Below are 24,830 nucleotides of genomic sequence, written 5' to 3'. Positions count from 1 at the left end.
TAAGTACAAGTGAGCTAATCCATATGGCATGGCCTATCACTGAAGACTAGGTCTATACTTTATATTTTGATGGAGCTTCTAGAGGGCTTGCTAAACATGCAAGCATTGGCGTGGTCATTAAATATCCCTAACATAGCACGCTTTTTTACTAATGACATGGCATACTAGAAGGCCTTGATCATGGGGCTCAATGTAGCCCGATGTGATATTATCCACTTATTATCGGTAAAAGGGGACTTGTAGTTAGTAATCAATCAGCTGAATGGGACCTACAATGTGCGGGATCCCATTCTACGGATGTACCCTCATGTAGCCTTGGATATGTTGCATATTTTTGAAATGGTGACTTGTCAGTTAGTTCCTCGACAATGGAATTGCTTTGCAAATTCCGTAGCCAATTATGCTTTCGTGGAATATGTCTTTTTCAATTGTAGTCGAGGAGAGAGCTCTTACAATTACCTTCTAACATTAGCCATGTACTACTTTGGGGTCTTCTTGCGTTGACATGTTCTATTTTGGCCACTAATGGTTAATTTGGGTTATGAGTTAGGTAGCAATTGAGCACCTTTCTACACTCTCATGGACACATAGGATTATTAATCGTCATATTTGTTGGACACCCCTTGCGATTTATGTAGGGGGATTAGCTAATAACTTGATGCACTTAGTGTAGGGCCTAAGGATCCCTTTTCCTTACTATATCTTATGCTTTAGTAGAGTGATGTTAGGACTAAGGATTTGTTTCAGCAGTCCCCTGGCTGAATGGTAGTGAAGTGGATTATCTTATAATGCCAAGAGGGCTGTCTCTATTAGGTTCTAATGTTTTATTTCATAAGGCCAATAGCGCTAGTTTATTAGTTGTGAATTGTTATATTCCTTAAGGCGGAGAGGGACTATGTGTCTATTTGTTGCAGGTATGCTTAATGATTTTCGGTTTTAGTGACTGCATTAGACAGGTTTGACGAAGTACTTAGAGAGAGCCTTTACTACGTGGAAGCTTATTGTGGCCATTCCAGGGTGGCGTTGTCACCTTTTTTAGTTTTTCCCTTAAGTTGGTAGTGTTATATGTGTATATGAGGGTTATTTTCTTTTCATTTGTTGGGGACCAAAAATCAAGGCATGAAGTCCTAGGGTTTGGTTAGGTATATTTGGGGGATATTTAAGTAGTTGTCTACCTCTTGTAAAGACATTATCAAGCATTGAATGGTCTATTTTAAAAGACACTCCTAGTGACCTTGTTCTACTAGCTTGCTAGGCAGTTGTTCTAGGAGCCCCTGAGGCTACTAGTGTGAGGCAGTTAGATAGGCTTGCCGAAGTATAAAGAAGAGAAAAATTGATATATTTGAAGGATAAAACTATACACAGAGGTGTGTAAAAAGGGGTTGTAACCCCTTTTTTAAAAAACAAAAAAAAAAACTTATGAAGTAGTTGATTATCACCTTGTGGAGGCCTGGTAGGTTCTTGGAAATGAGACAAACCCACGAGCGACCGATGCCTTATCTCCTTTGGGATAGCAACTAGCCAAAACAAAGGAATAAGGAAGGTTGGAGTGAAAAAAAGTGAGCATAGCAGAAAAGGATTAAGTGTCACCTCACGAGAGCTTGGTAGGTTTTTCGGTATCGAGTAAGGTCTTGAGGCCAATGCCTTGTTCTCCTTGGCTCACTCTATGCTCAGTATGGAAACTTTGAAAGGAAATGTGTTAAAAGAAAATTTGTGATGACCATGCTATAGGATTCCTCACCTACTAGGAGTTTGTGGTCTAGTTATCCTTAGTTAGGTAGGTAGTTCATGCCACCACTAGGATGACCTCTTTGACCATTCTTTTAGCAAGTCTATGTTGGAGTAGTTGGATAATGGCTTGCTCTGGAGCTCTATTAGATGATGCTGGGCCTATCCCTTCTGGATTTTTATGCCTTGATTTTGTTAGGGGTGGGGTGAGAGCTATTCTTGTGCTTTATTGAGTATATTTTTTGAGGCCGCTTGATGCATTTTATGGTTATTATTTTGTGTATTTTGTGCATATTAGTTCGTGGGATTCAATAGGCTGAGTCACCCTATCCCATGGTCACCAATGAGAGAAGATTATTTGAGCCAAATTTTTAAGCGAAAAACCATGTTTTGAAGTGAAAAAGAACCTGAGAGGCTATCAAAGAGACCTATTTTTCATGCAAAATGAAATGGTTGTGGATTGATGAGCTAGAAATTTCCTAGATGGAGTTTGATGCCAGGAACCCAACTCAAGTCTTGGTTTGTCGATCGGAGTCCACTTGGCCTCCATTTAATCATTACAAGTTTTCACGTTATATGAAGCAACTATGTGATCCAAAGCCAAAAATTATATGATGGTGGCCATGTTTATAGATTTCGATGCAATGAAGCTAGTTGTTCAGTCAAATCTTGAATCAGAGTTCATTCTGGTCTCTGTTTTGCAAAAAGGCCACTTAGACCAAAGTGTGAAACCTGCAAAAGTGAATCAATCTTTTTGTGGTTAAAGCTTAAGCTTAATTAAGCTTAGATTGGAAGAGACACACCATTTCACAAAATGTGGGGGGAAGGGGTGCCATTTTTTTTCGATGGCCCAATTTTTAATTTAAAAATAACATTTTTCTGATGTGAATCATGAGAGAGGAATGCTCCAAGCCTTGAGATGATCAATTTCCTCACCCTCCATCACAACAAATGATGTAGAATTTGACACATTCTATGAAGAGTTTTGATTTTAGTATTTCTCTCTCTCTCCTTCTTGTGGTTTGTTCTCATGGATCAATGCAAAAGAGAAGGGGGTGGGCTAAGATGGATGATTTTGATTGTGTGATGATGTGGGAGTGTAAAGAGACCTGAATGGACGTTGGATGGATTGTCAATAGTTGTGAAAGAGCATCAGTGGGATCCAATTGTGGAATACATACATCATAAGGCATAATTTTATGAGTAAGCCATCGATTTTATCATTTTATAATAAATTTTGGTTGAAAATGGTTAGAAATGATTGTATTTTATTGCCAATGCTTTGAGATTGATCAATCAAACTGAAAAAATCACAAAAAATTAGTCGTATAATAATGCAATGCTAAACACACAAAACCCGAGACTATGCAGTTTAAGGGAAATTATATGGTTTTGGGATTTTGTCATGCACATGCTATTCCTATGGGTTGAGATATGATATGACAATCATTTTCGATAAGGAAAATCAATTCAAACGAAGAAACTAGTAAATATTAATCACTTTCTATAAATAAGTAGCATAAATTTAAAAAAATTGGTTTTTTGCATTCAAAAAATAAGAAAAAATAAGATTTATGTTTGTGAATGTAGGGTAGAGATGAAGCATGAGGTTTAGCCTTAGATCAGTCTTATAACTTTGTTAAAGTGGATTCTTATCGCTTTTGTAAAAGAAAAATACATGAAAAAATACACCTTAAACCTACCATGCATTGGTTATTGAGTGTCTCAAATATGCCAAAATATGATGTTTCATGATGATGTCATATATGATTTGTTGTTTTCTAAAATTAAAGGGGTCCAGTAGCATGAGAAAGCTTGGTAGTATCCCTAAGCAACGAAGCAATCATGTATTAGGAGTCATGAAAAGATTTGTTTTTGCACTTTCACTATGCTAATTGCTAATGAATAAATTTGTTTGGGCATGGTGGTCATATACAACTGCATTGCACGCACCATATGGTATCATATCCTAGATGCATAGCACCTCTTTGTATGAGTGATAATCTACATTAAGAGTGCGAGGTACCCTAAGTTGTAGGGTTAGATATTCGGTTCTTTGGGGATACTAAGTGAGATTTATCTAATATCTCTTGGATCGATCCATTAAAAGAGTGGAGCTCATTTCAAATGTGTTCTATGCTCACGGTGCATCTTGGGCCTAATCCCCGAGGTGTAGGAGAGCTGTAGTGGAGTCACGATGATCATCGAGGAGTGCTCCCTGTGTGTGTACTTACACGGTGTATAACAAAAAAATGTTTAGGGACTTCCTTTGAGGAGTGTGGGGAAAAATTATTCTTTAGACTACAAAATCGTACAAATGTAAAGTTTTTAGATGCTCCTAACTGCAAGGTCATGTGGGGTGGTTTGAGCTTAGTAGTAGAGGCCCAGCTAGTGCCTTAGAGCCAGTGTCTCTCGTCTTAGGTCCAAACATATATCACATTTGACATTAAGACAATTAGAAGGAAAATGCTTCCCACCACACCATTGACAGCTAAATCCTAATGGCCCCTCATCATCAGGCTGTTTAGTATCCATCAGATTTTTCTAGCACTTTAAGAAATTAACATATATAGAAATCTAGTTGTATTGCTCAGTGAACATATCCGTATAATATCTCATCATATCTTTCACTTCCTTTACAATGTTTGATGTAGAGGACTCATAACTAGTGGCTTCAGCAGCTACCCTCTCACTAGGTTGCACAACTTGCAAAGGGGGTGCTACCTGTATTGACCCTTGGTTTACAAAAGGAGCTCTTTGGCTAGCTATTGGCTTAAGGACATTTAGAGGAGCTAACAACACAGGAATATTTTGCATCATGCTTCCTTTACCATTCAGGTTGTTCACAATGGCACGAATCACACCTTGATCTCCACTTACCAATCCCAAATTACTTTTAGGACTAAAGCTCGAGTTTAGATTTTCTCTTGATATGTAGGCCACTTGTAAGAAGGACTCCACTTCCTCAGCTCAGGCTATGGTAATATCTATATCTACTAGAGCGACACTACTTAACTACACTTGGATATTGAAGTCCAATCCATGCAAGAAATATTACAGTTGGGTAGCAAGTGGGATAGAGATAGAGGCTTGCAATTTGTGAAAGCCCTCTTTTATCTTCTTGGAAAGATTTTTTATTGGACACTTAATGTGTCACATTTAGAACACATAGCCAATATTGACCACCTCTTTGGGAAAATTTTCTTTAAAAGATTGCAAAGAATAAACTGATTGTGATTATGGTACGAACTTTTAAGCTTGATACCACATTGTAGCCCTCCCTTTTAGGGTCATGTTGAAAAGCATCATAAGATGTCCTTCGTCTTGAATTTGACAATGAAACACGAGTTTCTAGAACTCACTAATGTGAATCTTAGCAGATTCCTCCTCAATTAACCCATTAAATATGGGTAGGGAGAAACCTAAAGTTGGAAAATCTAGTGTACCTATAGGAATCACAATAGGTTGCACCATAATGAAAATAAAATTTATTGTAGGAGTTTGTAGTAATGTGACTAAAACTCTACTTGAAGTGGGCTGACCCAGTGGGAGAAGGAGAGCGCTTGGGCTTCCGCCTCCTCCTAATAGGCTGTTTGTGGCACTAGGATCACTAAAACCTCTCTCTTATAGGGGTATCAAATTGCTACATTGAGGGAAAAATCTTCTAAGAATTTTAGCCTACTGCCTAGCCCTTTTAGCTCTTTTTTACTTTTGAATCTTGGCTTGATGGTGTTTATAAGGAAGTAATGGGTCTATCTCAAGGCTCTTTTGCATAAACTAATTGACTAATCCCTAATTAACCAAGATTCAAAAACCACCACTATTTAATGGCTCTTGGCAAACACACCACTTTTCTGGAGCAAAAATAAGCTTGGCACTTGCTCTAGGGCTCTAGCCATGCCTCCTAAGCTCACCTAAACAACCCCACAGCCTCATGGGGCCAAGAGCATATAGACACCATGAATTAATTTATCCAAAGAATGCATTTGTAGATAACAATCTCTAAATCATAGTCCAATGTTGTCGTCGTGTTAGGGGTTGAAGGTCTACCACCGAGGCTTAGAGCAGAAGAAGAGTGTGGGATTTAAGGTTTGGAGAAGGGAAAAAGAATGGAGTTTGACAAGATTCGGGTTTTAGAAATGACTTAGTTGAAGAAGAAGAAATCAAGCTTTTAATGTGTATTTAGCATACATGAATGGAATGAATGCTTTTAACTTGATTACATCAAATACATTTGGGAAAAATGAACCACTACATAAAGGATATTCTCAGATTTTAATCCAAATGCATATACCAAATGCAATCTCAAAGGGCTTCTATCTCATGTACATAGACAGATAACAACTCCAAGAAAGAAGTATTTCGATGGTAGACTCAAGTACATTTAAGACATAGATCAATAGTACGTGAAATTCATTGATGGAGCATAAATTTAACTTCAGCCCTATTTTAAAACAGAAATTTCCAGCCCATAATCAAGATTAAAAAGTGTACATAATATCAAGAGTAAGCTCCTCTAATCATTAATGAGTAATCCCTGATGATAAGAGGTCAATTTCTTCTATTACAACCACATGGATCACTTGTTTGCTCATCAAAATGGACAAGAACAGTGGGTTGCCCTGTTTACGACTGGTTTTTCCAGCCCATAACAGTCCATACTCCTTCAAAATCCTCCCCCTTTGCTTGCCCCAAAGTCACTCAAGTACTTGGGTACAAGTCGGGCTTCATTGGACCATGAATCAGGTAAATAAAATGAGAGAAGATGTACATAAGAGCAGGCTGAATACTTTTCTCTCAGATTTCCCTCTTTTATAGACTGTCATACCATTCATTTTCATCAGACCAAATGGACGGGTAAGAGGAGCTCTCACCTTTCTTGTTTGTATCTTCATCTTTAGCTCCAGTTTGCTTCAGTTTGCATGCTCCAAAGCATGAACCATGGCTCACAGTCTTCTCCAGTTGTTGCAGGTATGTAGGCCCGCATTTTGCTTCGAAAAATGTGCGCTGCATCATGCTCAGCTCCCACTTTACTTTTTGACCTACTTTGGTCACTTACAGATCACTTAAGTTCATTATTCCAGGTCCCCCATGAACCTAGTGGACTTTTGGCATTTTTCTTGAGTTCTAACCATACTTTCCACTTGAATCAATGTGGTTTATCGTGCAGACTGTCAATTACTTCCATTTGATCAAGTTGTAAGTTCCCATAGACTTATTTTTTTATCAATATACATGGTACAACTGAAAATTGTATGCCAAATACAAATGAACTTATGTAACTAAGTGATATCTAAGTTGGTTGTTGGGTAACAATGATTGAGTTATGTATGAAAATTCCTCTTATAAATCCTAATAAAGTTCTTTGTGTTCATAAGAATCTTATGATTTATATTATGAACAATAAACTCTTTGACATTCACCCCCTCCTAACCTGCACATCCTCCGGCAGTGCCATTTCACAAGATTCCAAGTTTAAGGAGGATCTTCTTCTAACATATCTTCATCTTCATCCTCTAAGTCTTCTCCTTCCTGCTTCTCTTCAAGTAGATGGCTCATATCTAAGTCATCAATCTCATAAGTTGAAGATTCTCTTTGTTTGAAGAGCTTGATATATTTCTCGGCTATTGGTACTTTTACCATAGTTCCATCCATTTCAGCCAAAGAATAAGTAGCATTATCATGTACTACTTTTACTACATATGGTCCAAACCATCGCTTGGCTAGCTTTCTATGAGCACTATATTGATTGTCCAGGCTGCTATCATAGACAAGTACCCAATCATTCTCTTGAATAGCTCTTGGACGGAGTCGATGATACTTGTCAAACCTCTTCTTATTCGTTAATCTTGCTGTTTTTAGCCTTTCAATGGCTGTCTTGACATCTTCTGGCCTTCTTTCAAGTTGCCTTATGCGCATTGTTTACCACCTACACATCCTGAAGATCATTAATTAGACTTAATCCCAAGTTCTCAACCACCATGTAAAGCACGTTATAGACACAATGAGATTGAACAAAAAGAAATCCAAGCACAAGTTGAACCAAGGACTCATTAGGCCCAATAGTTCTCCTTTTGGTGCACCTATCCTATGAAGAAGAAAAATAACACCTATAGGATGTGCATTGACTATCGTGCCCTAAACAAGATCACTGTTAAGAATAGATATCCGATCCCTAGGGTAGACGAACTCATGGATAAAATACAAGGAGCCACTATTTTTAGTAAGATAGATCTCAAATTTGTATATCATCAAGTACGATTGAATACACCTAACATTTTCAAAATTGCATTTTGAACTCAATTTGGTCATTATGAATCTCTTGTTATACCTTTTGGTTTGACTAATTCACTAGCTACATTCAGTCATATGATGAATCAAATAATTTTGAAGTATTAGAATTGTGTGATTGTTTTCTTTGATGATATATTAGTTTTTTAGTAAGGATGAGAATGAGCATTGTGAACATCTACCTTTGGTTTTCAAATTCTTGAAACAGAATCAATTATATGCTAACCCTGATCAGAGTGAATTTATCCAAACCCAAATTGAATACTTAGGTCACATTGTTTCTTTTGTTGGTATTCATGTTGATCCTAAAAAGATAGAGGCAAAATTTAATTGGCCAATCCCTAAAAATATGCATGAGTTATGTTCTTTCTTAGGTCTTGCTAGCTTTTATAGAAAATTTGTAAGAAATTTTTCATTACTTGCATTGCCTTTAATGAAATTGTTAAAGAAAGATGTTGCGTATCATTGGTCTGACAATCAACAAAAGTCTTTTGATTTATTGAAACATGATTTAATACATGCACCTATTTTGTAATTACCTGATTTTAATCAATCATTCTTCCTAGTATTCACTGATGCTAGCGGATCATGAATAGGAGCTGTTCTCATGCAAGGTTCACATCTCATAGCCTATTCTAGTTGCAAACTTACACCCTCCGAACGCAAGTATTCTACCTATGATAAAGAATTTTAAGATGTAGTTCAAGCCTTACGTAAATGGAAACACTATCTAATGGGATCCGAATTAATGATCAAAACTGACCAACAAAGTACCAAACATCTCCTTAGTCAGCAACAAATTTTTGACCCTCATATTAAATGGACTGCATTCATTCAAAGTTTCCACCCACTTATCCAATATCAACCCGATAGAGAGAATGTTGTTGCCGATGCATTGAGTAGAAGACCAAGTATCCATAATATTTATGTTCTATCTTTAGATTCCCTTATTCCTATGAAGGATACCTATGAACATGACCCCAGTTTTCAAGCTGATTGGAATAAATTAGTTGCAAATAACCGGATTCCAATTGATTCTTTATCTTATTCTGATGGATTTATGTTTTATGAGAAAAGATTATGTGTCACTGTTCCATTTAGATCATTTGTGTTGCACAAAATTCATTGTTCCCCATATCAATGCCATAGAGTATTATTTTCACTTTACAAACATTGGTTGAAGATTTTTTTCTTGCCAAAAATGGAATCTGATGTTTCTAACTTTGTTTGTGAGTGTTTAATTTGTCAAAGAGCTTTGTTAATGCCTTTACTAATTTTTGAACGTCCATGGGAACATATTTCAATGGATTTTATAACTAGTTTTCCTAATGCACAAGCTAATCATGATATGATTTGAAGTATAGTAGATTGATTCAGTAAACAAGCATATTTTCTACCATGCAAGAAAACATTAACTACATTTGAAGCTACACAATTGTTTTTGAAGACTGTTTTTACTAACCATGGTTTGCCAAAAGTTATTATTTCTAATCGTGATTCTAGATTCTGTAACAATTTTTGGACTACTTTGTTTGCTAATTTGGGTACTAAGATTGATTTCTCATCTGTATTTCATTCTAAAACCAATGGTCAAATAGAAGCTACTAATAGTACAATTCTAGATCTTTTGTATGCATACAGAATTACAAAACCACATGGGATACACACTTGCATCTACTTTAATTTGCATACAATAATACACCACACACAGCTACACATAAAGCACATTTTGAAATCATTTATGGTATAGATTGCCTACACATGCTACATCATTGTCACACCAAGTTAAGGCTGCTGATGATATTCCCAATACGCATGCTACTATTTTTGTTGAAGTTAAAGATATGATTGCGAAAGCCCAACAATCATACACTAAACAAGCTAATAAGAAAAGAAAAGCCATGAGTTTCAATGTCGATAATTATGTTTGATTATGCATTGAAAAGAGAAGATTGCAAAGTGTTGAGAAACACCCTGTTGTTAAATTAGCACCTAGATTTTATGGACCTTTCAAAATAATTCACAAGATCAATGACGATGCATTTAAACTAGAACTACCCCAACAATGAAAAATCCATAATACTTTTCATATTAGTTTTTTATTGATGCCAGGAGGCATATTCCACGGTGGATTCCGTGAGGTTTTACGGTGGATTCCGTAAACTTAGATGACCGGGGCTCATACGCAAAGAGGATTCTTTGTGCGAGAAGTTGATGGGGACGCCTGTCCTTTTCGGGCGTTTCATTAATTTAGTGTGTACATGGGTGATTCCATAGTGGGTGATTCCGCAAAATGCAAATTAAATTAATAAACGTTTATGAGTTTAGAGTGCACACTCGTAATAAATTAAGGTTAGGATTTATTTCTAACCAGTTGATTTATTTATGTAGCTGAAGACTGCTAGGTATTCACTTTTGTCGGTTTAATTGTGTTATTTTACTAACGATTGTGAATGCTTCAGTTGATGTGTAGAGATAGCAGCAGTGGCGGAGGAAAGCATTGGAGTCTAGCGGGTTTTCGACCTTTGGATTATATTTTGATAGGCGCCATGCCTATATTTTGATTATGTCTATAGAGACATCGATTATTTATTATTATTTTGTATGCGCTTATGCGCCTGGATATGTTATTTTTATTTGGACATTGAGATTGGGCGTGCCAGACTCTTTGGGCACCGTCCATTAGCTTTATTTTCCTATTTTTGGTAGAAAGCAAACTCAAAAGCTAAAAGCTTGTCATATTTTTGTAATTGGGCTATTTTTGAGCAAAAAGATTGGAAATATATATTAAATACATGCTTTGTGAAGCGCTCACACAAGGCATGGGGGAGATTCAACCCAATTTGTCTTTTGTCTCATGTCGTGCTTGTTTTTACATTGGTTTTTGTGCTAAAAAGTAGAGTGCTTTGTTCTTGGGGACCTTTGGGAATTCACTACGTGAGCTACCTGCGTCCGATCTGCGCACCAATGGTATCAGAGCGGAGCAGAGATCAAGGGCTTCCAATCGCTACCAATCTCGGGCGAAGGCGGAGCTCCAGGAACAAACGGCCTCTACAGTCAATCTCGTCGCGAACCGTCGATACAGGCAGACTTCTGGCGATCAAGAACCCCTATTTCCACTGTCAGATCGCGAAGGACCACTCTCTGTCGGCGGAGGACCACTCATAAATTCCCTTCATCAAGTCGTGATAAAACAGTGAGAAATCTCTAATCTACTTCATTAAAAAGCTTAGTTTTAAGCTTAAGAAGCTTATTAGCTTCATAATCTTCAAATCGTGATCAACAAGAGAAGCCCCGAAAATCGCGCGAAGAAAAAACGCCCCCCCCCAACGATCAGAAAAACGGCGGACTTACTTAAGCTTATTAAGCTTTAAGCTTAACTAATTAAGCTTAAATCCTACTATACTCTGCAAGTTCTACTGGGCAGACAAGTCGGCAAACTCTCGGTCACGCACTCCAGAAGACAAGTTCCGTAAGTCACTTGGAATCAAGTCCCGCAAGTTCTGCAAGTCGGCTAAGTCCAGCAAGTCTACAACCCTGCAAGTCTGTTAAGTCTGCAACTCTGCAAGTCAGACTAAATCAGAACTGACTAGTGCTTAAAACTCATAGAAGACTTGTTCGTTTGCAAAAACTCAGAACTGGAAAGTTGTTCGCAGCAAGCTGTTTTACCTATCTGCAAGTTCGTTGAAGTACTTTCAGCAAACAGAGACAGAAATATTTCAGAATTTCTGAAAATTGAAGAAGAAAATACCCAAAAATACATAGCCTTGTAACCCCAAATTTGAGCTACGCTCATCCCGCTAACTGATTTTGAGTGAGAAAGGTTTGTTGAGTTTTACAGGATGACTACCCCACATATGGATGATCCTATGGCTGAAGACAATCTACCTGAGCCTACCATGGAACAAAAGCTGGATCTTATCATGTTACAATTGGACGAAGAGCGAAGAGCTAGGCAAGCCTTGCAAGCGCAATTGACAAAGCTACAAGGAGCGTCCACTGATAAAGAAGAACCTCAAGCTGAAGATTTGATACGCCGTACCATCGACGCCACTCTTGAAGCACAAACCATTCGCAAGGAATCCAAGATAAGTAAACGAAGTTTCAAGTTTCGCACTTTCAATGGCATAAGAGAAGGAAAGACTGTTTTATCATTCATTAGCCAATTTGATGACTATTTCCATGAGGAAACTTATCCTGAGAAAGATAAAATCAAGTGTGTTACTAATCATCTGATAGATAGAGCATCACTTTGGTGGACTGTCGTCCGCAAGAGCATAGAATGTCCTGCTACATGGGAAGATTTCAAGAAGAAGTTCATGCAAAATTTCATTCCACCGCAATTTCATGAGAAGGCTATCAAGCAATGGGATTTACTTCAACAACGCGACCGTGAGCCTATTCCACAGTATACAGAGCGTTTTTGGAATGCACTCTTACAGCTACGCATGCTTGAAGACGTACCAGAGACGACACATAAGCGGAAGTACATGTCTGGACTTCTTGGACATTACTACGCTGAGGTGAATATGTTCAAGCCTGCTACCCTTGAAGATGCCATCTCCTTAGCTCACGACACTGAAGATAAGTTACGTGGAAGAGATCGACGACCACAACCATTCCAAGCAAACGGTAATTATGGATCTAAACAATTCAATTCAAATTTTAGAAGGTTTAATCCAGGTCGTTTCTCATCACCATCTTTCCGCAAGAATTGGCCTAAACCACCTGCATTACCATCCACTGTCAATCCAAATCCTAAGCCTATCCAACAAGCAAATCCAAATATACCCAGACTCCCAGCCATTGCAAATAATGTGACCAAAGCCAAGCCTATCGTATGCTACAAGTGTCACCAGCCCGGCCATCTCGCAGCAAATTGTCATTCAAAGAAGCCATCAGCACATATCAACTACCTTGGAGCTATGGACGAAGACGAGCATGAGGATATGCCGGATTTCACTGAAGAAGAAGATGATCCTACTACTACTTCCGACACTTTACCAGGTATGCCTACTTTACATTCATTGTTGACTATGAAATGTATGGTGCATGGAAAAGAAAGAACTGTATTGCATGATGACGGTAGTACGCATGACTTTATTTCAGCAAAATTGGTAAAGGAATTGAAATTGCATACTGTACCTACGCACTATCGCATAAAGGCTGCATTTTTAGGCACTAGGTACAATGGCACACAAGAAGTTCAAAATTTAGAAATTCAAATTGGTCCATATATTGAAAGAAGAAATTTCTTAGTTGTCCCATTACAATCTAGCGACATTATTCTAGGAATGCCATGGAGACACCAACATAATCCCAATATAGATTATTCCACACACACAATGAATATAAATTTTAAAGGAAAATCTATTACATTATTTGGTATGCATGCATCTCATATGTTTCCACTGTTTTCGCATACTCAAGCAAAACGTGCACTACGCAAGAATACTAAATCATATCTCATTTGGGTGAATGAATTACACGCAAAAGAAACTCATATGCACCCTAGACATAAGGAACTTCTTGCATATTTTAAGGACTGTTTTGCAGAAGACCTACCACCAGGTTTACCTCCATCACGTCCAGAAGACCATAAGATTGATCTAATACCTGGCACACAACCACCTTGCAAAGCCCCATATAGGCACAATCAAATAGAGCAAAAAGAAATCCAGAGTCAAGTAGAAGAATTACTAAATAGAGGCTTAATTCGACCTAGCAGTTCTCCATTCGGTGCACCTGTGCTCTTAGTCAAGAAAAAGAATAATACTTATCGGATGTGTATTGACTACCGAGCATTAAACAAGATCACTGTAAAGAATAGGTAACCTATACCTAGAGTTGATGACCTTATGGACAAACTGCAAGGATCTTCTATATTTAGTAAAATTGACCTTAAATCTGGATATCATCAGGTGAGGTTAGATAGATCCGACATATTTAAGACTGCATTCAGGACACAGTTTGGCCATTACGAATTCTTAGTTATGCCATTCGGATTAACTAATGCACCTGCTACTTTCAGTAGAATGATGAACCGTATTTTTCTAAAATATCAGTATTGTGTGATTGTTTTCTTTGATGATATTTTAGTATTCAGTCAAAGTGAAAAAGAGCATTATGAGCATTTATCATTAGTTTTTCAATTACTGAAAGAAAATCAATTGTTTGCAAATCCTGACAAGAGTGAATTCTTTAAGACAGAAATAGAATATCTAGGTCATATTGTATCAGAAGAAGGAATAAAAGTTGATCCTAAGAAAATTGACGCAATATTGCATTGGCCTATTCCTAAAAATGTACATGAATTACGCTCATTCCTTGGTCTTACTAGTTTCTATAGGAAGTTTGTACGTAATTTCTCATTACTTGCTTTACCAGTGAGCAAACTTCTTAAGAAAGGCATTGTTTATCAATGGACTGAAAACCAGCAGAAATCCTTTGATTTACTTAAACGTGCATTGACCAATGCCCCTGTCCTACAATTGCCTGACTTTAACAGACCATTCTTTTTAGTTGTGACTGATGCTAGCGGATCAGGAATAGGAGCCGTGTTAATGCAAGATAACCATCCAATAGCGTATTCTAGTTCTAAGCTGAAACCCTCTGAGCTCAAATATTCCACCTATGACAAAGAACTCTTAGCAGTTGTTCAAGCATTGAAACAATGGAAGCATTATTTAATGGGTTCAGAATTCATGATAAAGACCGACCAGCAAAGCATTAGACATCTACTTAGCCAACCCCAAATTTCTGACCGTCATATCAAATGGGCTTCATTCATTCAAAGTTTCCATCCTATCATTCAATACCAACCTGGAAAAGAAAATGTAGTTGCTGATGCATTGAGTAGAAGACCTGCAATTCATAATATTTCTATCATATCTTTTGATTCTTTGATTGCCATGAAAGACACATATCACCAGGATATTACTTTTCATTCTGATTGGCAAAAATTAGTTCAAAATAATTTCATTCCTGTTGATTCATTGTCATATAATGATGGATTCATGTTCTTTGAAAAGAGACTGTGTGTTACTATTCCATTCCGATCATTTGTTTTGAATGAAATTCATTGTCCCCCATATCAAGGTCATAGAGGTATCATCTCTACATTACGCATGTTAACTGAAGATTTTTATTGGCCGCATATGGATGCAGATGTGTCTAATTTTGTTTCCGAATGTCTGATTTGTCAAAGAATAAAAAGACATCATGGTAAACAGTATGGGTTATTAATGCCTTTATCTATTCCATCTAAACCTTGGGAACATATATCTATGGATTTCATTACTGGCTTACCAAATACTAAATCTAACCATGACATGATTTGGACAATTGTAGATAGATTTAGTAAGCAAGCATATTTCATTGCATGTAAGAAAACTTTAACAGCATCACAAGCAGCACAATTATTTTTGAAAACTGTTTTTACTAACCATGGATTGCCGAAAGTGATTATTTCAGATAGAGATTCTAGATTTTGTAATAATTTCTGGATTACACTGTTTGCAAATCTAGGCACAAAGATTGATTTTTCATCTGCATTTCATCCAGAAACAAATGGACAAACAGAAGCCACAAATAGCACTATTTTAGATCTTTTACGTGCATACACTATCTCTAAACCTCAGACATGGGATACTCATTTACATTTATTACAATTTGCATATAACAATACACCGCACACATCTACAAAGAAAGCACCTTTTGAAGTTATTTATGGACATAGATTATCTACACCTGTTGCATCTTTGTCTAATAGAATACAAAGTGCCGATGATATTGCTGTTATGCATAACACTATTTTTGATGAAGTAAAGGATATGATTGCTAAAGCCCAACAATCATATACCAAACAAGCCAACAAGAAAAGACAAGCCATGAATTTCAAAGTTGATGATTATGTTTGGCTTAGAATAGAAAAGCGTAGACTGCAAAGTGTAGATAGACATCCAGTTGTCAAATTAGCCCCTAGATTCTACGGACCATTTAGAATCATTCATAAAATTAATGACAATGCATTCAAGTTAGAATTGCCATCTCATTGGAAAATTCATAATACATTTCATATTAGTTTATTGAGACCATTTAGAGGACAATTACCTATCCACCCTGTCTATGAAAACCCACCTTTATTAGAAGAAGAGACTGAAATCCTTGAACCAGAAGCCATTATAGACACTGATTACATGACCACTAGAACTGGCCGAAGGTATTCTAGATATCTCGTGAAATTTAAGAATCATCCTGTAGAAGAAGCACAATGGATGCACGCTAGAGACCTAAATGCTTTCCCCACTCTGTTAGCTCCACATTGAGCTAATAGCAATTGAGGTCAATTGCTATCCCACCCCGGGGGTATGATGCCAGGAGGCATATTCCACGGTGGATTCCGTGAGGTTTTACGGTGGATTCCGTAAACTTAGATGACCGGGGCTCATACGCAAAGAGGATTCTTTGTGCGAGAAGTTGATGGGGACGCCTGTCCTTTTCGGGCGTTTCATTAATTTAGTGTGTACATGGGTGATTCCATAGCGGGTGATTCCGCAAAATGCATATTAAATTAATAAACGTTTATGAGTTTAGAGTGCGCACTCGTAATAAATTAAGGTTAGGATTTATTTCTAACCAGTTGATTTATTTATGTAGCTGAAGACTGCTAGGTATTCACTTTTGTCGGTTTAATTGTGTTATTTTACTAACGATTGTGAATGCTTCAGTTGATGTGTAGAGATAGCAGCAGTGGCGGAGGAAAGCATTGGAGTCTAGCGGGTTTTCGACCTTTGGATTATATTTTGATAGGCGCCATGCCTATATTTTGATTATGTCTATAGAGACATCGATTATTTATTATTATTTTGTATGCGCTTATGCGCCTGGATATGTTATTTTTATTTGGACATTGAGATTGGGCGTGCCAGACTCTTTGGGCACCGTCCATTAGCTTTATTTTCCTATTTTTGGTAGAAAGCAAACTCAAAAGCTAAAAGCTTATCATATTTTTGTAATTGGGCTATTTTTGAGCAAAAAGATTGGAAATATATATTAAATACATGCTTTGTGAAGCGCTCACACAAGGCATGGGGGAGATTCAACCCAATTTGTCTTTTGTCTCATGTCGTGCTTGTTTTTACATTGGTTTTTGTGCTAAAAAGTAGAGTGCTTTGTTCTTGGGGACCTTTGGGAATTCACTACGTGAGCTACCTGCGTCCGATCTGCGCACCATTTATGACCTTTTAGAGGTCAGTTATCTCTCCACCTTGTATATCAAAACCCTCCTTTGTTAGAAGAAGAAATTGAAATACTTGAACCTGAAACTATTCTAGACACTGACTTTATGACCACTAGAACTAGCTATAGATATTCTAGATATTTTGCTAAGTTTAAAAATTATCATGTTGAAGAAGCCCAATGGATGCATGGCAGCGACCTAAGTGCTTAACCCTCAGTGTTCACTCCAGATTGAGCAAATAGCAATTGAGGACAATTGTTATCCCACCCCGAGGGTATGATGCTAGGAGGCATATTCCACAGTGGATTCTGTGAGGTTTTCGATGGATTCCATAAAAGTAGAGGGATATTCCATGGTGGATTTTGTGAGGTTTTTCGAGGGATTCCATAAAACTATATGTATTTGTCAGGGATCATACACAAGGTGGATTCCTTGTGCGAGAAGTTGATAGGGACGCCTGCCCTTTTCGGGCATCATGTTAATTTAATGTGCACGTGGGTGATTCTGCAAAATACATATTTAAATTTTTGGATATTTATGAGTTTAGAGTGCACTCATATTAAATTAAGGTTAAGATAGAGTTCCAACCTATTTAATTATTTTGTAGTTGAAGACAACTAGGTATTCACTTTTGTGGGTTTTATCCTATTATTTTTTAACAATTGTGAATGCTTTAGTTGATGGTAGAGCATGCAGCAGTGGCATTCGCAAGCACCGGACAATGGTTTATATTCAGATTACGTAGAATAATTATTATTTGATGGACGTGCGCCTTATCATTAAAGGTGTAGTGGTAATATTTATTTAAGCACGCTTATTTATTAAAGCACTTGACAAACATTTATTATTTTGTATGCGCATAGGTGCTCAGTTTAAGTATTTCATTATTTAACATTGTATTTGGGTACAGCCCAACTTTTGGGACGCCCAAACGTTTTACTCTTTATTTGGGGAAAAGCAAACACAAAAGCCAAAAGCATGCTAATTGTAAATTGGGCTATTTTTGAGCTTGGAGATTAATAAATTTATAAATACATGCCTTGTGAAGCACTCACACAAGGCACGGGGGGATATTGCACTCAGTTTGTCTTTTTGCCTCTTATCATGCAAAATCTCTTTTTGTATTTATGAAGCTTTTGTAGAGTTCTTTGTTATTGGGGACCTTCCAATGTTCACTATGCGTGCATACGACATCAGATCTGTGCACCAGCTCCTCCCTACTCTCGATCTTTGAGGCTAGAGATTGTGTACCACTACTTCTCATCCGACCTCATCCATTATAGGGAGACCCACACTAGATCTACAAAACAATGGATTTACAAGTTGTATTATTGCTAGGTCACTCAATGAGCCCACTGATCACATCCTTATCTTCACTCAGTTTGACTAGGGTATCTTTGATTTGGGGATGACCCTTCTTGCTTAGAGATGGAATCCATCTATGGGTTTTGACAACCCTCCTCAGTCCGAGAGACTACGAGACCTCACAATCTTAATATCCCCAAGACTCCGCCCATGTGATAGATGATCAATGAGCAAATAGGTTAGTTTGTTGTGAATGGGGAAGGAAAAAATCTCTTTGCAAGTTTCTATGAGCTCGTAATATAGATACACCACCATAACATTTTTGAGGAGGGAAGAAACAAGGACCTAACCATAAATATTATATTATACATAGACTTCATATCGAGTTTCCAAAACTACCTAGCATTGTTATTTGTTTTTATCATTTTATTTGTGCTTCAATATGCATATACATTTGTAGACACCTAGCACATCTTCACTTGGGGACATGTAATGCTTATTCTAATGGGTTATACTAGCATGGGTGGCTTGATTTAGAGCAATGGAAGAATATCATGGATAGGATAAAGGAAGACCTTGACAAATGGATATAAGAAAGGGAGACAATATATGCTTCTGATATACTAGACTCGTCATCACTACGGATCATGATGATGTAATTACATCTTTATGATTTTGTAAAAACAATTTGTTAATAACTCTCTAGTTTTATGTAATCGATTAAATTTAACTAAATATAATATCCTTCCTTTTGAACTCATTGGTATCTTACATGTTCTATAAGGTGGACTCCCTGAGAATAACTAAAACCAAGTGAAATCTACTGTGCTATTAAAACCAAAGGAGTTTTGCACTATCCCAATGGGCTCGCCAAGATGTGCACATAGCCTCATAGGATAGGCTACAAAGAAATCAGTGTATGGATAAAACCCTAGAAAATATACTATATATAGAGGAACTTAATTACATTTCTCACTTTTTAAGCTTTTGGATGATTTTCTTGGAGAGTACATTCACCTCGTGTGAAAAAATCTATTTTGGGACAATCCTAAAGTATCTTCTACTTTGAGTGGATAGTTTTGAGAATATTTTCAATGAGTTAGAGTTCATTCTTTGCATAGGGATACTTAAAACTATGTAACCAAAGCATGTGCAAATAAGATTAGGTTTCTTTTTCTAATGAGAGTAAAGGGTAATCCTTGATTGCTTTGCTAGTCATGGTTGTTGTTTTCAAACAAACAATAGGGAAATCACAAAGTGCTTTATATATTTGGTATTTGGTCCTCTCTTGGGCTGCATGTATCCTAGACATGAAGCATTGGGCTAGAAAAGAGAAATTAATAATGTGTGAACCTTTTTAAATGAGGTAACATCCTTATCGAGGCAATAGTAGTTATTGTTTGATACTATTTGAACTATATTGTCCTTACTTGGGCCAAAATTAGCTCATTAGTCTTTATATATCATTAGTTTAAAATGTGATTTAATATTATGCTTATTTTTTGTAAGTTTCATATATTTCTTATTGAATAATTATAAGTAAGTGTACATAATATGTATGCATGTCACTGTAAATGTTTGTGTTGTATAAAAGCTATGAAAACACAATATTAGTGAGTTTGGGAATCTCACGATTTCCATTTTTTGAATACTAAAAAGGTCGCACCCGGATAACATGTCCATAAGTTTCTCAAAACCATATGAGGTGACCTATCATTGGAAAGTGCTTGAAAAATGGAATCTATTGAGCTATAGAGCGCTCTATTTGGAGTTAAAGTGTTCAAGTTATGATAAATCCAAAGATTTGACCATGTGCCCCAAACTGATGGGAAATTCCCAGATTCCCCAATATGGTGTTTGAATGTTTTTACTATTTTTGCATGTTTATTTGTGTCTATGTTGTCGGAGGGGTTTTTATCGAAAGGTCCTATCAACCGGGGATTAGAGATAGAAGGAAGTAGAGAACATGAGATGAAAGAGATGAAAAAGAATAGACAAGGGGTAAACACAGTAAGACTCAAAGCATAATGAATCAAATCACTATGTATTGATAGAACCTAAAACCCCTTGTTTGGCACTACTCAAAAGAAATATCTAAGCATTAGATCTCCTGGAGCTCCCTCATAGACAACAAACGTGCATCCAACATTTACTTCTTCTCTACTGCTTGAGACCCAAATCTGATGGTTTTATTGGCTCCAAAAGGGGGGTAAAACCCCAAGACACTTGCTCAGAAATCTCCATGATCACTCCTCCTTCTCCTAGTTCATAGTGTTGTTTGTTGCTTGTCAACTGCGATCGTGATGTGTGCGATTTTGCCCATCTTTCTTTCTCATGAAAAATCCAAAAACTGACTGAAAAAGTAACTTGTTTTTTGCATGCCACCCTAATCTAGAAGTTTCACTAACTTTTTATAATATTTACAATAAATAATATCCAAAATATCAAAAATAGGCTAAAATTATCCAAAAATCTAGTATTTTTGGACCATCCATGCCATGGACACTAGCACTAATGACTCAGATGACATTGACTCTCTAGATCAATAAGAAAGTGGAATGATGGTGCACTCCAGAGTTTTACACACTGTGTCTGCGTAGTGGCACGGCATCCACTCCCTCTAAACCTGCACATCCTCCGATATGTGCAAAAATCCTAGTTGTCACAAGATTTTGAGTCCTCCTCATCCTCTACAACCATATCCTTTGCTTTATCATCCTCCATACCTTCTTGGCTAGCCCCTATATCATGGCCACTATTTTCTTCCAATTCTAGCAGCTCATAGGTAGTAGATTATCACTGTTGAGATATCGAGCTCCACTCGTGATACGCCAGGGTGACCGTTGTGTATTTATGTCACCGACTTGTCAGTTGCAGACGCGGTTGGTACACCGCCCATGAATAATAGCTACATGATAGCTATCCTTATCTACTCTAGTTCGTGGCTCAGTTAGTATGCCACCTTAGTTAGTTGAGTTTGGTTTGAGACCCATATATAGGGTTCTTCTATTTCTTTGTACTAGAGTTCTTTTTTTGGCTTCCACAACGAAGAAGAGGAAAACTATTTTCAGCCTCCACCCTTGTGTGTATTCCCCCATTGTGAAGCAAGAAAGCCACAAGTGAGACTCCTTCCTTCTCTCCCACAATCTTGACAATCGCCTCTTGAATAATTTGATTATTTTCCCTACTACCAAAAGTTTGGGTTGTCCCATCCAGCTCATTTAATGCATAAGTAGCATTATCAAATACCTATCCTACCACATATGGTCCAAACCAACTTTTGGAAACTTTACGCATGGCATCATGTTGGTTGTCTAAACTGCTATCATAAACAAATACCCAATCCCCATCTTGTAGGGTTCTTGGCCTCAATCTATGTCTTTTGTCTAACCATTTCTTATTTTGTATCCTTGCTTCTCTTAACTTTGCAACTACTGCCTCTATGTCTTCTGATTTTCTTTCCAACTGTCTAATGCATAAGGCCAACAACTCCTCTCAATTCAACTCCTCTTCCCAAGGTAGCACACTCCTTGTGATTTTTATCTCTTTTATTGACAGGATAGGTTTTTGACCATACATCAATTGAGCATGCATATGTTAACGGTATTTTGAGAAGGCTGCAGAAAGCGCAAGTGCTGGATACTATTTTTTGGTAGATTACTATTTTGTGGAGCTTCGTTGTATTACTTTGGGCACTTGTGTATTACTTTTTACTCATGGACATCATCAGACTATCATGGTTGTATTATTTTGTGAGAGCCGGGCTCACTCCCGTGCACATTGTATTTATCACCCGTAGTTATATTTGTCGCACCTGCATGTGTTGCGTGGGTTGCGCACATGTAATTGTGATTAGAATAGTGTAGGCTTGGTCTATTTAGGCTAAGGTTCAAGCATGTTTCAAGGATTGACCGGCCTAAAGCCCACTATGTGGGTAGGATGCCCAAAGAGGGTGCAAACCCTAATTCACAGTTGTGGAAACCCTAAACACAAAAGGGCCGCAAACCCTAAACGCAAAAGGGGCGCAAACCCTAACCCTAATTCTATGTCTATATAAGGGTGGGAGGTCTCAGTTGTATTCACCCCCTTTGGCACATTCATGCTACGGAAGCTCTGTTAGTGCAACCATTCAATCTTTCTATTCTATCATCTTGCTTCCATTGTGTTGAGAGTGACTGAGAGAGAGAGAGTGAGAGGTGTGTTGAGTGAGGGACTGAGGGAAGGTGAAGCTCTTCATCGTCTTCTTGTTTTTCTCGTCGTCTCTACTAGCTCTTCGACTCGTTGGTGTGCTTGGTGGTGGTGCGAAGGAGCGACAGCATCGGATCGTGTTGATCGTGGTCGTGGAACTATCTTCGAGCCTTTGAAAGGTAAGTTAGGTGAGTTCACTACAACTCGAGCTAGTCTTGTGTTCTTGCTTCCTTGGGTTGGAGAGGAGAATTCTTGGTTAGTTAGAGCAGAGCGTGAGAGACAAGGTGAGAGATTGTCGCCAACGTGAGTTGCAGCTTCTGAAAGAATAGAAGTCCGTCCAAAGTCCCGACTGTTGGTGCGTTTGCCTCAACATTTTGGTTCCGGCCGGGACCTAGGATGGTGCAACCGCTGAGGTTCTCACACTCCCACCATGTGGCAGAATAGGAGGCTTGTACATGGGCATGGATAGGATCAATGTGGTTCCGATCGTCCGCGTTTGTGGCTAGATTCCGAAACCCATGCGGCTAGGTTAGGAAGGGCCAAATCGGAAGGAACCGGTTTGTTGGATTGAGATTGGAATAGGGTAGAATAGAAGAAAACACAAACCATAAACTCAAAAACACAAAACTTAAGAAAACTCAAAACTCAAAACTCAAAACTCAAAACTCAAAACTCAAAGCGCTCTTCTTGTTGTTGGACATCTTGTGTGGGAACGTTGGGAGATGAGGGTTCATCATTCTTGCTTTTGTCATTGGTTACATACATGTTTATGGTTGAGATCTAACCAAATATACTGCTTGCCTTTGTACTCCTCTTCTAAAGTTCTTGGCTTGTGAGGTAGAGGAAGGAGAAAGCAAAGAAGGCCAAGAAGAAGTAGATAGAAGATGGTTGGGAAGAAGAAGAGATAGATGAAAAAAAGGGTGAAATAGAGAAAAAGGAAGGGCAAGAGGTAGTGAGGAAGAGAGCTAGAAGAAGAAGAGTAAGAAGAAGAGAAGAAGAATACAAGAAAAAGAAGAAGAAGAAGAAGAAGAAGAAGATGCAAGGAATGAGATAGAAGAACGATAGAAGAAGAAGAAGAAGAGGAGGATAGAAAAACAAGAGAAGAAGAAAGTAAGAAGGAGTGAGGAAGAAGAATAAGAGAAGTGGAAGAAAGAGGGGAAGAAGGTGAGGTAGATGAAGGGAAAAAGAGGTGTAAGTAGAAGGTGAAGGGGATAGAAGAAGATAAGAGTACGAAGAAGAGGAAGCGTAGGAGAATATGTCACAACTAACTCTCACTCCCATCCATCAAACATAACTCTCACCCTTTCTCTAGCACACTCATTCGCACCACCTCATTTGCATTCGCACCACCTCATTTGCACCACCTAGGTCATACTCATTCGCATTCGCACCACCTCATTCGCACCACCTAGGTCACACTCATTCGCACCACCTCATTCGCATTCGCACATTCGCACCACCTCATTCGCATTTGCACATTCGCACCACCTCATTCGCACCACCTAGGTCACACTCATTCGCACCACCTCAATCGCATTCACACCACATCATTCGCACCACCTAGGTCACACTCATTCGCACCACCTAGGTCATACTCATTCGCACCACCTCATTCGCACCATCTAGGTCACACTCATTCGCACCACCTAGGTGATACTCATTCGCACCACCTAGGTCACACTCATTTGCACCACCTCATTTGCATTTGCACCACCTCATTCGTACCACCTAGGTCACACTCATTCGCACCACCTCATTCGCATTCGCACCACCTAGGTCATACTCATTCGCACCACCTCATTCGCACCACCTAGGTCATACTCATTCGCACCACCTCATTTGCACCCACCTAGCACCTTATTCACTCGCACCACCTCTTATCACTCACTAGTACCACCCCAACCCTAATCCCTCACAAACCCTAATTATCACTTTCACCAATCACCCCTCACTCATACTCCTCTCTCACTAATCCCCCATTTACTTCTCCACACTCATCTCTCACTCATCCCTACTCACTCATCCTCTCTTAACTCTCAATGACATTCCCACCCATAGTCTCTTAACCAATGCCTTA

This window comes from Lygodium microphyllum, chromosome 13 (genome assembly GCF_053477565.2).
Source record: "Lygodium microphyllum isolate KBCC chromosome 13, Lygodium_microphyllum_v1.1.10, whole genome shotgun sequence".
In the NCBI taxonomy this organism is placed as follows: Eukaryota; Viridiplantae; Streptophyta; class Polypodiopsida; order Schizaeales; family Lygodiaceae; genus Lygodium; species Lygodium microphyllum.
The sequence above is the reverse complement of the archived record's forward strand: the minus strand, read 5'-3'. Positions refer to the sequence as shown.